Raw genomic sequence first — 16,993 nt, 5'->3', positions numbered from 1 at the left:
GTGGCCATCAGAAGGACCTATGATATTACACCACCTATACCTACACCCATCACCATCCACCACCACACCCACCACCACTCCCCACCCCCCCCTCGCACCACCACCACCACCCCTCGCACACTGACCAACCCCCCCACACCGACCGACCCCCATTGATGGCTAAGTGCGACCATGACATGGTGGGACTGAATAACTAGGAGTGGCTGGCTGCGGTGGCCTCCACTCGGGAGGTGGCCATCTCGTCCAGACTCTGCCTGGTGCAGTTAAGGCTTCTCCGTACATTCTATTTGTCTTGACTCCTGATGGTCACCATGGGGTACAGTCCAGATGGAAGCTGTGCTAGACTATGTGGGCTGGAAGGCTCCTTTATCCACATCCTGTGGGAATGTGGATTTACCCAGAGATATTGGGAGGCGGTGGCGCGCCTGATGGAAGAGGCGTTGGGACAGCAGATTGACTGCAATATAAAATTGGCTCTCCTGAATGTGCGGGCCCCACTGACCTGAATTCCAGGGAGTGAATGTGGGTTATTTTGGGGCTGATGGTGGCGAAAGGGAACATTGCCAGACTGTGGAGGGCTCAGAGACCACCAAACATTGTAAACTGGGGCAAGGATATGGACTGGTGTATGGTCACGGAAAAGTCGATCTATGAAGCAAGGGGATGCCCGAATAAATGGACGTAAATATGGGGGCAATGGAATGTTCACAGGGGTGAGATCTGTGAGCCACCGAGATAGGGGACATTCTCACAGAGACCTAACTGAGTTTAACAGTAAATTGTCACTGCTATTCTGAATTAACTATGCTTTCATGTCTCACTCGCAATGTACCAGTTATTGCTAGCCTGTGTATAACTGGAATGCTCTTAAGTCATGCATTGTTTTCAATAAAAAAAAAAAAAAAAAGTTTATAAAAAGAAATGGTGCATGAATGCTGGTTATGTCACCAATTTCCATTCTTTCCTCTTTGGCATCCTTTTGCTCATTCAACGTCATCTCTGCAAGGAGTAAGTTGCCATATAGGATTGCTAGGTCTTCTTAGATTACCCTCAGTTTTGGTGAAGGTGCCCACAGCATTCCACTGGCCCGTGGCCAATCTGGTTAGTCATTATCATTTGTGCATCTATATATCTATACACTCACCCATCACACCACCAGGCTCTACATTCCAAAATACTATAGACGCACCTCGTGGTCATCCTGTAGGACATGAAACAATTCCAAGATAGGTTCAGGTATACGGTGAAACTGGACCGTGTGGATAAGCACTTTAGTGCCCTACATACAAATGCTACAGTACAATACTGCTCTCCTCCGCTTGCTTTATTCTTATTGGAAGTTTCTCACTTCTATGGTCTCATACATTTGAATTGATCTTAGTGAATCTGAAGAGCATCAATGATATCACTAACAAGCTTTAAAATAACAGCTAAAAAAGAAATTCGGTTAATATGTACAACTAAATATAATGGATTGAAGTTCTCTCTCCCCCCCCCCCCCCCCCCCCCAAAAAAAAAGTTACATACTCAACCAACCAGAAAAAGCATAAAGGTGGATTCAATGAGTGGGAAAGTGCTACACAACTTTACAATACAATCAGCAAAGTGATAGTATTGTGAGCAGAAGATCCCAGGACGATAAAGAGTATTTACTGGGAAAATTGTTTAATACACCACAAAATTAGAACAAGAAACACATTCCAGTTAGCACAGACATCGAACTCGCTTCACTCTCCTCTAGGTTACAACTTTAGCAAGGTTTACTGCAAAATACAAACTGCCACTTTTCGGACACACTGCCAGGCAGTATATGCTCAAAAATCCAAGAGAATGCAACAGGATTAACAAGAGGACAGTGCGTGTTGGAACCACCAATTTATTTGGTCGCAAATGTTCCATCTCACTCCTTCCTAGGAAATCTACAACACGCTTTGAGTGGGGTATGCATGTGTGTACGCATGGTTCCTTGATCTTAACAGGGAAGCATTAACCAGAGCATCTGTGCAAAAGTTTGCATGTATGCCAGCATAGCGATATCGGCTACAAAGACTTTGGTGCCGTTTCGCGCTCCCAGACGGTGCGTTCCAGAGAAACAAGTGGGATAAAAATAAAAATAAAATTTTAAAAACACACGACACCCCTACTCTCAAGGAGGCACCCGCCGCCTAACGCTGCAACTCCACCCTGGACCCAAGTTGAAACTGGAGCAGAGCTGCGAATGGAGACCAAGAGTGATCTGGGCTGAGCAGGTGCCTTGGCCTCTTGCTGCCTCACTCGAACACGGAAAGATAGGTGGTGGTGGAGACTGCTAAAGCAGCGAGGCAGGAGGGGGTTAAGGGACGGGGAAAATCCTCACTCTTAAGTCAGATAAGTAAAACCGTTTACAGTCCTGCCCACAGAAGAGTGAGCGAGTGTACCTACCCTGGACCAGAATGTCGAAACACAAATGTTAATGGAAGAGACCTACCAAGGTTCATACGAGGTTTGCACAAACACTGGAGAAAGTATCTGGCACAGGAGTATATAGACATCATAAGGAGTTCAGGGGTTAATACTCTCAGTGCCGAACATTAACCAAGCCTACCATGTCAAGGCCAGGAAAGCCGTACACATGCGAGCCCTGAACATCATACCAAACTCGAAAGAAACCCATGTTTTCAAGTAAGACATAGAACATGCCAAGCCTGGATTCAGGAGAGTGAGAGTGAGAGAGACTAAGAACATGTGTAACCTTGGCCCAAACAGCAGCCAACATTAAGGCTTGGCTGAAGCTAAATTCATAATGGAGCCACACACACACCAGAGTAGGCCTGTATGTAAATGCTGAGTAAATTCTCCTTACAACCCCTAACCCCCGCCCAAGTTTGTAGGTATGTACATTGGCCTCTATAGTTTAAAGGTGTAATCCATTCACAATAAGTCTACAGTTTAATCAATCAAGGAGGAAAATAATCTGAAGTAATTAGGTGTTTGATCCAAAACCTCAGAGACAGATGGTCAGGCTGGGAGTTGGGCACCAAAAACAAACAAAAAAAAACGCGTTCGCACTTCAGGTCTGAGCAGGCTTAAGGTCTCACACATTTTACACCTAGCCCTGCATGGAGAGGCTCGACTGAATCATAATCTACACTGTCTTAGAAGAACACAAGATGGATGGGGAACACACAACCTAAAAAATCTCTAGAAATATTAAGTCTCACAAGATATGGAGCTCACCAAAATTACTCTAGTATGAAACAGCATTTTACCCATACAAGATTATATACACCATCTAAAACAAAGAAATCTACATACATGAACACGTCAAGGACAAGAACGGATACATGAACCTTTAAACATACACTATCAGAAGAATGAAGAAACAGTTTGATCTCCTGTCCTTTAAGAGAACACCCCTTGTAGAATTGCTTGGGATGCTAGCCACCGATCTTTAGATAACCATGCCAGCTATTGTCTTCTTAAAGTATCAGTTTTTCCAACTTACAGGACTTCCATGTGGAGAACTATGCCATACAGTTCAGTGGAATTGGTAAGTTTTTTTAAATTGAGCTTGGACTGTGTTCATGACCGATCTTAAAAAAACATTTGCTAAAGAATCGAGGGATTAGAATTAGAGTAAAGCAAACATAATAGTAGAATATATGTGCGCATTTTTGGGGCATTTTAATATTGCAAAGGACTATTGCCTGTATTTTGTAGAAATGCCACTGTAAAAAAAAAAATATATTATATATTCAACTTATGTTGGACCCTGCCCCCCCCCCCCCCTTTTAAGGGGGCAGCAGAACAGACAGGGTCTACTGAGTCAACTGTGGTGGTTTAGATCCGCCGATGTCCTAGGGTTCGTACTAGAATGGCTCTGCAAGTTGGGCCAAAGTAAACCTCATCCACCCCAAAGGCTCAGGGCAGAGAGGCAATCAGTCATGGGCTTCTCAGGAAGGAAGTGTGCGTGTGTGGCAGAGACTCAAATCTATCAAATAGTAACTTCAGTGTCCAGCCAGTGCGTATCCTAAGAAAAGGAAGTACTTTTAAATCAGAGCAATACTAAACACTACAAAATTCAACTTGGTATACAGGGCAGTAATTCTGGCAACTACTCTCCTTAGTGCCGCTACATGCAGAGTACCCTACTAATCCCACCCACGTGACTCCTTGATGGCTGTTCTCCACTTTACCCCACCCAGTAGCTTAGGGCAAAAGCTTGAAGGAGGCTGAGGGCAGTCTCAATTTTCCCCACGTCACATGCACAGGACTTGTGTTTATTATTCCAGCAGTGCAGCGTCTCTGGTGCTCGAGCATAGATGCATACCCACCTGCTATAGCTCCCCCTATGCATCATATGGTATTGGCCTCTACTACGCTAAAAAGTTAAAGCAGGCCAGACTGGGCCGTCAGCTACTAGGACAATTGTAGGCTAGCACAGTTGATACAGCAGCCTCAGTGCAGACTAGTGTCGCCCAAGCAGCTGCAGTTTGGTTGCCCCGACAGTAACCAGAGCACATGCAAGTTTTAAAAAAGTCTGACAGTTTCAGTAAGGAACCAGTTTGGAGAGACGAGGAGGGACCAGCACAGGTCACTCCTAGCCGGTTTTCAAGCAGTCTTTCGCCAGATACCCCCAGGGTATAATAAGCTGCTCCTCTTGGACAATCTCCTACTGCAGGGCCAGGCAGACTCCTTCCGGCTCTCAACCGCTAGGATTGTAGGGACTTAGTCCCTCAGCTTCACCAGCAGGAAGTGTAGGATTCAGGTGAGGTCTTCACAACTCTGGGAGACTGACACCAGCCCTGGTCACAGCAGTCCTTAGAGACCTCCAACATATATCTGGACTATACATTTATGCAAGATTAATGCAGACCATACACTTCCACTAGGTTGACCATTTCCCTTCATGTCATTACAAACAGCACTTCCAGTTCTGGACTGTCATGCGACAACTGGTGTTTTAGTCCCAGTTAAGTTCCACTGAAGCTTTTCGACTAAGACCTAAAAGAGATTTGTAGGTGACAAGTACAGGACTGGAGAAATCTATAATTACCTGAAAAATAAGGTGGGGGCAGCAGTCTACAGCCTCTATATTGTGCCATGTCAAGGCAGGAAAAGGGGCATCCCAAAAGAATCCAACTGATTTAGGTACTCAGTCTCACACACAGTCCTGCTACTTCACAAGTGCTACTCATACTATATATGCGCACTTGACATGCACACAGGTTGCCAGCGCAAGGTTTCAGGCATAATTATAACAGCAGAATTTACACAACAGGGGCCTCTAGGCTACACACAGTAACACGTAAAAAGCCACACTAGTCACAAAAACACAATATGCAGACACCACAGCTTTATGTGGTGTACCCAGGACAAGGACAGAAGCTAGCGGTCCACTTATAAGGGCTTCACAGGTTGAACATGCATGATTAGTGTTATTCCAGGGCTATATTTGGGCACGGGTTGCTTTACCAGAGGTGCAGACAAAACCGTATTTAACAAGAACTTTAACCCACATGAATCGTGCAAACTTTGGGACAAACTATTTTTACATGTAAAAATCTAAATCCTCTTAAATTAATTAAAAAACGGCATATCATCATGTACATATTAACTGTCCTACCACTTGGTAGCCCACTCCCTAAACAACCTCAATGATTAATACCAAATAAGAAACTTAAGTGAAATCTGACAGTTATATGAGCTCTTGTATTACTACAACTATCCTCAAAGAAGATTGCCGTTGCTATCCACCCTCACTGCTATGGCTTATTACTAACGCCCCCCCCCCCCGCCCCCCCCCCCTCCTCAATTCTTACTCCCGGGCTCCTTTCTCTCCCCTGACTTCACTACAGAATACATAACCAGCAATGGCAAAAAGCCTCCGGTCAAACTGCTACGAATGCTTAAGATTACTGCAATTACATTGCTGAGCATGGTTATATTTGTTGTACTGCATAGTTTATTTTTTACTTTCTTCATATATATCCAATAAAAATCCTTGAACAGAAAGTCAAGATACCCAATATACACAAGGTCAGGACTCCAGGCTTGAGAAAATGCCTATATACCAAGCAGGGGATATTCCGGACCCAATATTGTTTTTATTCTGGGTACAAGAAACATTTTCACAGGATCTCATAAGGATAAAAAGAAGTCAGTGATACTGGTATCAAAGACCATCTGCTGATGCGCATCTCTGCAGTAGATGTTCAACTCACCGAGTTTATTTGCTGACCCAGGAACAAGTGAGTGTTTAAAGTATTCTTCAGACTAGACGAAGACAGGTAACAAACAGTTGGATTCCATTACAACTAGTTTGAAGCCAAGAGACAGCCCACAGAAACCTACCCAAATTTAGCAGATAGAAAAACCATTGCTAGAAACTTAATATTGCTGGGAAAGTAACAAGTTCTAAATGTGAAAATGCATTTTGGACAGACCGATATACCAGGGACTCGTGGGTCCAGTCTTTAATGAGAAAAACGGGCACACTAAGTGCATAATTTGAGCTGGTGGTTTCCGGTGCTCAGCACCTGCACTTAATCGTTAACACCAATGCTTGTGACAGCTTGTCATTAGGTGGAGTGTCTGGCTAATTTGGAGAAGCCCACAAGCACAGTTAATTTAATGTACATTACAATGACTTACCTGCCACTCAAGCCATTCTTATAGCTTTGGGGGCCTGGAATAGTCACACTTGCAGGAAAAAGTGTGATGGTTAGTAGTTGTGTTATTATTTGCAGCATGGCAGGGGAAATGTGTGGTGCAAGCTGCAGTCGCCTCCTCACAAAAGCCATGGATCTTCTTTTTTTTCCTTTTAACAAAAAAAAGGTACAGGTGTCTATGCAGTAAAGCCACCATGATCATACATATCACATTCATTGGCAGGGAGCAGCTCTGGGCTAATCCTCTTTCACAGAACTAGACTTTAGGGAGACTAAAGCCAAGCAGCGCCAAAGGAGCGCTTGCAAAACTAAAAGATATTTGGAAGTGAAGAGCAAGTGTCTAAGAAGCAGTTGCTACCAAGAAATAAAGCCAATACTCTAGAGAATATGCTAGTTACAAGTGAGAAAAACCACGCTCTGTACGTGTTTGAGGTAATCTGGCTTGGAGCTGATGAGCTTCTGGGGTAGGAGGGGAATTTTTTTTTTTTTTTTTTTTTTTTTTTTTAAGTGTGTACATATCCACACACACACACACACTTTGAGGCCACTATGGATATATCAAAAGCTGCAACATATTGTTTGTCCATAAGATCTGCATAAAAATTAGCCGCCCTTCTACTTTACGATCCTCGCCTCTCCCAAATGTTACCATAAACAGACACCCAAATGTGCACTACTGCTAAAGACAGTTGGAAAAGATAATGCCATTGTTCAAATGTGCATTGCTGGGAACAAACAGCTGCTGTAATGTCACAAAATGAGCCGAGTATGCAGACAGTCACAGCTACAGTGGTTCAAGGACTTGCTGCCAAAGCGTCCACCCTGGGTACTAAGAGAAACCGACTAGTGGAGTGGAAAGGTTCCCCGTTGTCACAACTGGCAAACACATCAGTGCGGAGGAAAAGCTCAAGCAACCCACTGGTGGGTGGCAAGGAACCAAATGGCTGCAAAAGGCCTGAGAGACGACATGGGAGAGGCACAAACAACTGGATTAAAAAGGTCGGAGACTTGCAGTTCCACAGCCCGTTTGAAAAAAAAAAAAAATATATATATATATATATTTTTTTTTAAACTGCATAGCATCACTGAAAGAAAGGTTTCTGCAGTGAAGCAATAAATCACCAAGAAACCGGAGTTAGAGATTTCTTCGTTCCAACAAAAGTGAGGCTGCATATTCGTTATATTTCCAGTCGCAATACATTTTTAAAGTAAGCAACTTTCAATCCAAAACTCGGGAGGAGTCCGGGTTACAGTAATCCCTTACCAGCCAACCTGGGAGCGACAATAGCAGGGTTTAGGCGTGGCAAACAGACAAACATTTCAAGATGAAGCAATGCAGCCCCCGGAGTACGGCATTCATCAAAAATGTGGCAATGTATCTCAATTCCTTCCATTCCAGGAGGGGGCAAATCGCCAAATTAAAAGCTCCACGGCAACCAAAATGAAATTAGACCTAGCACCCCATTAAACGGAAGACGGGGGAGAGAGAGACTACAAGCCTGACAAATCCCATAACCCACGTTTATCAGCAGACATAGCCTCGGTTTTCGAAATCGATGCTTTAATCCTCACAATAGGTTGCCACACGTTAGGTTCCAAAGACACTACCCAACAAAGACAACTCTTGTAACTAGATCAGTACTTCGCGTCAGGAATATTTCATAAAAAGACCACAGAAAAATCATGCAAGAAACAGGCTTCACTTATCTTCTTACGTTAAACAGTGGTTATTGGAAATTAATTTTTTTAATTCGCACGAGCTGACTTACAAGCAGTTGCCCAGACGATATTAAGATAGTTCGAGCAAGAACACCGAAGGAAACAAATTTGAGTACTGGCTGGAAACAGCTGGCTTTTTCCTGACAGACAGGAAGCTGATGGGGAGACGGGGTGAAATAATTGCGGAGAGGATACAGACTTCACTTCTGGCCACTGAGTCACGGCTCACAAAGTAGCCTGTTGTGGCTGCTGAATCTCATGTTGCTGCAACCCTACCTCCCTTCCAGTCCCCGTACATTCCCTCTACCATCTGCTTCAGCAAACACCCGGCAGCCTCACGACTAAAGGACAAGCCTACCCCATGATATGCAAGCAGTCGGGGGCAGCGAGAGTGCTCAATATCTTGCAGAAGGCATTAATTAAACCTCAAGTTTCCTTCAATGGCCGAAACTGTGGGATACAAATTAATAGTGAAAGTCCTGTTTTTTTTTTGCCTTTCATGACATTCTGATCCACAAGGGAACCAAGCTCTCATGAAGACCCACAGCGTTGAGACTGGAGGCCTTCATCGTTGACAGAGCACCCTTGCACCTCTCCTCCCCCTTTATCGGCAAGGTATTTTAGAGGCCAGGGTAAGGACCCGGAATACCAGATTTACGGCCCTGGGCACTGCTGATCACAGCATCAATTTGAGGGGAAAAGGCTCTGGACTCAGCCACATTCCTACAAGACTTAACACAGCTTCTAATCCATACACTGATCCAACTGTAAATCGAATCACTAGCTCCTCCAAGGAAGAGGTGTTTAGCAAATTGTAACTATCGCCTCCCCAGCTTCCACTCAAACAAGAACCCCCCCTCTTGGGCCTTTTACCTCAACAGTGCTCAACCCAAGCAAGGAGTAGGAGGAGTCTGTACCAGTGCTTTCGGAGTCCGAGTTGTCGGCACATTCGGTATCAAGCATGAAGACATCCATTTGAGGATCTGCCCCTGTGACCACCTGACCGTAGTTTCATTTAGAAAGGAGGTATAAAAAGGAGTTTCTAAGCCCAGTAGGAAGGCAGACAGGCTCTATTGCTGCATCAACTTGACAGTGCTCCTCCCAGTGCCCAAACTCTCTCAGAAGCCCGCAATGGCTTGCCAAATGTTGGATCTACCCAAACACCAAGGCTGTCTAGTCTCAGTTCCACCTCACGTCTCATTCACTAACCTACACACCCTGCCCCTTTATCTCACACTTGCAGGTTATTTTTCCATCCATGCTTACCCCATGGCATTTTTAGGTCTCACCTAGGCAGCACATGCACGGTCTCTTCGAGACATGCTGTATGCACTCTGGGTTCACAGCCTGCCAAATGCTTTTGATTGGTTTCTTCAAGTGTCCTTCCCAAAAGTTTGCTTCGTGTGGGTAATCTTTGTTTTTTGTCCCTCCTTTTAGAGTCTTGATCCCTTCCATGGAGATTTGCTCGGTTCCTGTTAATTGTCAATTGCCAGATCACCCTCACATCCCAACATGAAGACCAACTCTGTATACAAGGTTCATGATGAGAAAATATGAGGGCGAGAATTAAACTGTCAAACTGATTGGTATGTATGGGTGGGTGACATTACAAACCAATATAAAAAAAAAAGCATAAATCATAAATAGTTTCACAGCTATTACTACATTCCTAAAATGCTACTTGACTATGTGCAGAGAGCGGTGTGCTCCCTTATTGGAGGGATAGTTCCCCCCCCCCTTCCTTTGTTTATGCTCCTTGATGGCTTATGATGGAAAAAAGCATGGCACAAACCCACCATCTTGGGAAGAAAGAATGAAAGTCCAATTAATAGAGAGCTACAGGAAAACAAGCAAACATTACAACTTGTAATGTCGGAAAGTGATGTAAGAAGCTCCGTCGCTCATTTTGATTTGGATAATGATCGAACCACTAGCAGGACAAGCGAGCCCTAGTATCTTTCATGGTGGAGAAGGGGGGGGGGGGGGGGGGGGTTTCAGGAGCGAGGCGGGCACTCCACACACTGCGCATACTCGGTGCGTGGCTTGTTACGTTCAGCATACGCCAGCACAGCAGGCAGCTCCTGTGATGGACAGTAAGATGCTTGTGGGAAGGTCGAATGTATAACAGCTGAAGCTTATAGAAAGGGTGTCCACACTTTGAGGCTGCCTCAGCTGACAGTTCTTCTAAAGCAGAGAGACTAAACGAGTATTTATTCTGCTTAAAAGCACAGCAGCAAGGGATTAGAAATGGTGCTTTATTCGTAAAAAAAAAAAAAAAGCTTGAAGTCAACTTACTGGCTGTACACGATTGATATAGGCACACTAAAACTAGTGGAGACTTATTTATCCCTACCCGCTCCCTGTTTTTTAGGCCTCAGCCTGATGCAAGCAGTGCATGCGCTGCTCTCGTCATACGAGGCTTCTTGGAATCGATACGGTTACAGAAGCCTCGTCCCAGCTCCGCCTTCAGTTGTGATTAGTGCATGTCGTTTGGCGTCACAAATTATGCTAAAGGCAGTGCAAGGATTGCACTGAAGGCACGTCAATCACTGCTTGTTGTCACCCTGTCTCCTTTAATCCACACCAAGCGGGATTGGATCTCTTACTGGCGGCGGGAGACTGTCTCCTAATTAGCCGCTACGCACTTTAAAAAAAAAAAATCATTCCCCTTTAGCAAAGGCAGCGGCGTGTTTGTAATTGCATTGCGCTCACATAGTGAAAGCGCGATGCAATTATAAACACACCGCTGCCTTTGCCAAAGCCGAGAGCTTGTTCTTCAAAGTGAGTTCTCCACCCCTCTGCCTCTTGTGCTCCACGCTCTCTGCCCATGTGCTTCTCTCCCCATACCTGCCCTGATACTGCTCTCTTGCCCTTCTGTTTAGCCCCGTGATCCAGGATTCTCTCTTTTGCATCTCCCTTCGTCCCGTATTGTTCTCCCTCGTGCGAGTCTTCCCTCGAGCTCCTTGTTGCTTCCTCCTGCGTGTCCTTATTTTCCCTTCCGCCCCACCTGCTACTCCCACAACCATGTCTGTTGCCCCCCTCCCTCACGTACTCCCCCTAGCTGCGTTACTCTCGCTTCTGTTGTCCACCCAATTCTTGATGGCTTTCTAGCAACTTTCGGTTATGGTACCATATGTCATGTTATGGTGTTTTTATTTACACCTAAACACTCCGATTCTCCTTATAAGCATCTGCAGGATGACAATGTTTTTACGTTTGTGTAAATAGTGCATGAGCTGGCATGGCAAAGCGCTTTTTCTGCCTTTTACAAAATAAGCGCTAGCGTTCACTCCTACAAGTTGTTTTCTACCACTCGCCCTTCCATTCTTTCTCATTCCGTACCACAGCTTCCTTTGACAAGGTTTCTTTATTGTATGAGCTATACTGATTTCCCATGCTTTATGTGCAAACATAAACATGGCCTTGTGCCTATGACAGCATTGGTATTGTGCAGGTATGTGCGTTTCTAAGTCGCTGTATTTGGAAAACGTACTGTTTCTTCTTGCGCCAGTATACCCATCACTGCACTTTTGTTACTTAATTTGCTCCACCTCACACAGCCTGTGTGTTACAGTCGACAGTCCCCGCCCACCACCTTCCTCATTACTGTCTGATTCTTGGTTGTTTCTCTGCATGTTTTTAACATGAAGATTTTGGTGCATATCACACTAAAATCTGCACCTACGGGTAGCACTGTACTCTTTCCCGTTAAATTCTGGCAGGTAAATTCTGGCGAGATACCCGGTAGTAACCAGGTGCAGTAAATACTTAACTCGTAAGTGCGACCCCTGTGCAAACAGGGGTTTACGCAGGGGTTGGACAGCACCGCTCGGGTCCGTTCCGCTCGTAATCAGAGCTATATTGTCTAGTCCCTAGCTTTATTTTATGAATTAATTTGTAATATTTGTTAGTCCAATTGGCTCCCCTGAAGTACACCTAGACTACAACAACGAGAATGCATTGGCATCATAAATAAAAGACAGGAAGAGAATCCTACACGGAGTCCTTCAGTAAACTGTCAGGTGCGAGAGGTGAGGGCTCTTAAATTTACATGGAACGTTAGTTGACCAAAACTCCTTAATGTGCTCTCATTCCTGGACCACTGTATTCACTTTGGCCATACGCAGTACATTTATCCTCCCTCAAATCTCTCCAAACCACCAATAATCTTCCAGATTAGGTCATACTGTACGTTTTGTTAAAAAGAGCATAAGATTACATAGCGGGCTTGGCGAGGCTTCTTATGCCCTCCTGGCCTGACGTTTGCACAGACATCTCATATGTGAATGTACACAGAATAGGGCGGTCTTTATTTACAAGGTAAATGTAAATTTGAAATTATTTGCTGAAAAACAATTCATAGTCTGCATTGACATGTCACAGAATACTTTAAAATATTCAAGATGACACATGAAACAGCTTTGTAATATCGAATACAACAGCTGCATCATAACATTCGTGGTTAAGTCGCCATATCGTTCTTAGCACCCATATCTTTTTTGGGGGAGGGGGACAGTCCTGGGTAGAATTCTTGGTCAGGGCTTCCAAGTTAAGCCTACTTATGTGTGACATTTGCATGTTTGCATTATGTGTGACAATGTCTTTTGAGAGACTCCATCACAACTTGACTTATTGGCATGCAGCAGAGAGTAGCATGGTAAAATGTGGTCCTCAGCAGCATATTAAATTACATTCAGGCAGTGAATTTGCTTCAAGCAGGCCCAGCAACATGCACAGCAGTGAAATGGCAGCTGGGGGGGGGGGGGGGCGCGAGGGGCAATGAAGCTAGCCGACTGCTCCAAGTACTCTGCTTTAACAATTTCTTGAATGAAAATCTCATTCATGCCCCGGTGACTCTTTGCACTGTCTCATCTGTTGCACTGGATAAATAATGAATCAAAAAGGACTACAGGGACCAAAATGCAAATAAACAAGCATAGAGAATGTAATAGGTCTCGCCTTTGACTAAGTTAAAGCCATTTGCTTTGCTAATGGTATTGTATAGCAAAGCAAATGGCTTTAACTAAAAAGGTGACACCCATTTCATTTTTAATGCTTGTTCTTCCCTGTCACTTCTTCCAGCCACCCAATCCTTTTCTTATCTACCCCCGTTTGCCACCCCCACCATTCTCTTCCTTTCCCACTTTCTCCCCCTTGTTCTATAGAAAAGTCCGATGAAAACTAAGTTCTAGTCCTCAAAAATAATACCAGTACCCTCTGCCTAGCTCAAATTAAGCACAGACTACCCCACTTCCTCAATACAAGTACTCAGTTTTCAAAGACACCTCAGTATTACTTCAGAGATACCACCAGTCTTCATGCCATCCAGCAGCCAGTTGTCGCAGGCCTCGTCGCCAATTTCAAAAGGTAACTTAAAGCTCCACCAGCAAAAATGTTTTCCATGACTGGCATTGAAATCAAGGGCTAGAATCAAACAATTATGTCTGACAACCTTCTGTAGGGTACCTTTGTGCACCCCACTGCTCCCCTTAGATATCAATTTGAATAGACCAGCACCAAGGAAAACTCACAGGACACTGCAGCTGAAACTCAACAGAACATTCTCAATATCAGAACATTATCTTCTGAAAGCATGGAAAGAGTAGAATCACAACACTTGTATAGGGTAAAGATTACGGTCTAAGAAAGGACACATCATTGATTTAAACAGGCTCAGTCTACTTAGAAAACACAAACCCAATGTAGTCCAGAAAGGCGAAAGCTTATGTTCAAACAAGATTATACATCCAATATATTAAATGGTGAAGAGAAGTCTCATACTTTGAGCCAGGCTATGAAAGACTACTCTAATAATTTAAGAACTGTCAAAATGCACAACAACCACCCAAAGGAAGCATTAAAGAACAAAACCTCACCATACCAACGTGAAGATTTAGTGTACTAAAAAATTTAAACAGCCAGTCACAAATGCGGTTTGCATGCATTATATCCAGAAATATGATCTATCAATCACATTAAAACCTGCCCTACTGGCTTTGCTAGTACTGGGAAAAAAGAGTAGCAAACATTGCTTTCTCCGAGGAATGCATATAGGAAAAGAACTGAATGAGGTAAACACCACTGTGGAGTTTATTTTTCAGATTTAGTATAGTCCTCATGCATTCTAATGGAATGACTTCCTGGAAGTTAGACCAACGATACAGCACCAGCTGATAGAATAGGAGTAATACTCGTCCGGGTAGAGCCAAGCCAAAGCCCACTTCAAGCACGCTGTACAAAATTGGTTAAGATGCCATCCCGTCCAGCCAGACCTAAAAAGGGCAGTTCACCTTGAATAGATGGGTCATATACAACAAAAATTAAAATAGCCATCCATTAATTTTTGGTGTATCAAGTCATTCATAAACATACTACGTGAGGATCCTTGACAATATGTTTGAAGCAATTAAAAAAATCTGGTAAGTGTGTGGCAAGTGGTTTTGGTGCATTTAACGCTGTTTTTGTAATTAAAATGAAGTACTGCATTCCATGCCTACTAGTACAACAGAACAAGCTGCTCTTCAAAGCTAAAAATACTAAACTTACACGTGAAGTAAAGACATCTAAGATGTTTAAAAACCATGATGTATTGGTACTCGTATGCAAGCGCCAGATTAGCCGGGCTCTATAAATCCAGATTGATTCTCACCTGGATTTAATAACCAATGAAAAACCCGAACTAACGACAGACATGACCATGGTTACGAATGTATAGAGAAATACCCAAATGGAGGAGAGGGGCTTAAAAACCTCTGTAAGCAACTCTCCAGCCCACAAAACTTTAAAATGGTAATCAGGTGTGGGGGGGGGGGGGGGGGGGACCTGCATCATTCTCTCAAATACTGCAATGTTAAGGTATCCCTGAAGATGGCGATCGAAAGGTAGGAGTGGGTTAGTACTTCAACACAACAGAACATTCCTCCCAACTGCCCCCCCCCCCCCCCTTTTTGCTGGTACGAGAAAATACCATTGGCATGTATGGGACTTAAGGGGCTTGAGGTCAGGCTCCACACACACAACACAATAGCACAACTTGATAAAGGGTTGCGGTTCAAGCAGGTTCCTAAACTAATGATAATAGATGCTTGGAGAATAAGCACTATTTCTGTGGTAGCACACAACTTTGCCCAAATCAAAAGTGGTGTCAGAGGAGTCTTCAACTGGGCAGAGTCAGTCCCCTCTATAGTATTCATGAAAACTTTCAGGATCACATGAGGTAAAGCGACCGCTGCGCTGTCAATCCGGACCCAAAACTCCATCCGCCACTCCTAGGAAGAGGTGCAGGCAAACTTCAGACAAAAGCAATACAGTAAACGGCCACTATACAAAAAGGTTCCCCTACCTACTGCACACCCAGACAAAGGAAATTTCTAAAGATCATATGGAAGTGCTCTAGGCCCTGGCCTATCGTAATAAGAACATTTGCTAGAGAGTCAAGCGCCTGAATAAAGTTAATCTTAAAATTAATTTGCGAGAAGTGCTAGTTTTCCTATGTAGAGTGGAGGGGCAATTGTTCTCTCCATTTGGCCCCCAGTAAGTTGAACGGTTTAACACCAAAGACGCAACAAAACAGAGCACTGCTTAAAGGAACACTGGCCCAGCAGATTAGTCTGAAATGCCCCAATTTGAGAAGGAGTTTAATTTCCTTCAGTGACAAATCTATGGAGTCAGTGCCAAATAGAATTTTAAAAATAACGCACACAATTTTTAAATGAGCCCTGGAATCCAAAAGGAAGCCAATAACGACTGTTCTGCTTCCTGAGGGCACATAACCACGAGACTCGGGCTTTTACAGTTGGGTCATTTAATTTTTTGGCTTTCCAACACAGTATTCGACTGAATCAGTGCAAAGCTCATAATGTGTCAATCAGCACAGCTTTGAGGCGCTTTTAAATCATATGGATCATTTTTCCTTAGAGCAAACGTGAAACAGAATGCAATGCTGTCAATTAATAAAACTAAAATGTAATTGTGGCAGTTTCTTAATTCGTAAGCAATCTGAAAGCTAACAAAGGTGTCTTAACCCTAGATGGGTTCACTCCAAACCAATTTACGCTGTTCCGTCTACACTAAGGTAGAAAACAAAAAAATAAAAGTGATGGAAGAAATGCTTGAATCAATTTCAGTCACTGGGTATTACCCAGTGCTACATTCCACTCGACAGAAACCAGACTTATTTAATCAGTCTTGTACTGCTCCATTAAGAACATCCCAGTCAGAAATACCACGTCAGGTGAGGTTTAGATGAAAATGCAAGCAACCCCATAACAGCATTTTTGGGATTAGTAAAATGCAGCTGGATGCTAGTGCATTTTACCATTATCCCATGTACTTTATATCCGAAGTTTTTGGACCAAAACTTGCTAAACCAGCACTTAAAGCTCAAACGCTAAATACTTATTACTCGTGTAATTCTCTCAGGCTAGATGTTTAGATGCCAGTACAATCAACTCGCTATTTAGGCATTCCATGTCTGAAATTGAATGCTCTGCAAGACTCTGATAAAAGAAATCTGGAAAGAACCAAGTTATTCTAAATGATGAAAGCTTATTTTGATAAAAGTCAAAACATAAAAAAAAAAAAAAAAAGTGTATGTTCAGCACATTAGAGACTTCTTTCGGACG

The 16,993-nt window shown here is 43.7% G+C and overlaps 1 protein-coding gene across 7 annotated transcripts in view; it reads right to left on the bottom strand.

Annotated features, from left to right (window-relative positions):
- SPSB1 (splA/ryanodine receptor domain and SOCS box containing 1) overlaps positions 1-16,993 on the bottom strand; it is a 131,606-nt gene that overhangs the window by 88,931 nt on the left and 25,682 nt on the right. The window contains exon 1 of one of the 7 annotated variants that reach the window (XM_085609762.1): positions 6,634-6,756. The exons of the other annotated variants lie outside the window; for them this stretch is intronic. The gene's annotated coding sequence lies outside the window, so the exon portion shown is untranslated. Of the gene's footprint in view, positions 1-6,633; positions 6,757-16,993 lie in introns of those variants that run through there. 7 annotated transcript variants of the gene reach the window in all.

Source organism: Triturus cristatus, chromosome 1_2 (genome assembly GCF_964204655.1).
Source record: "Triturus cristatus chromosome 1_2, aTriCri1.1, whole genome shotgun sequence".
In the NCBI taxonomy this organism is placed as follows: Eukaryota; Metazoa; Chordata; class Amphibia; order Caudata; family Salamandridae; genus Triturus; species Triturus cristatus.
The sequence above is the reverse complement of the archived record's forward strand: the minus strand, read 5'-3'. Positions and strand labels throughout refer to the sequence as shown.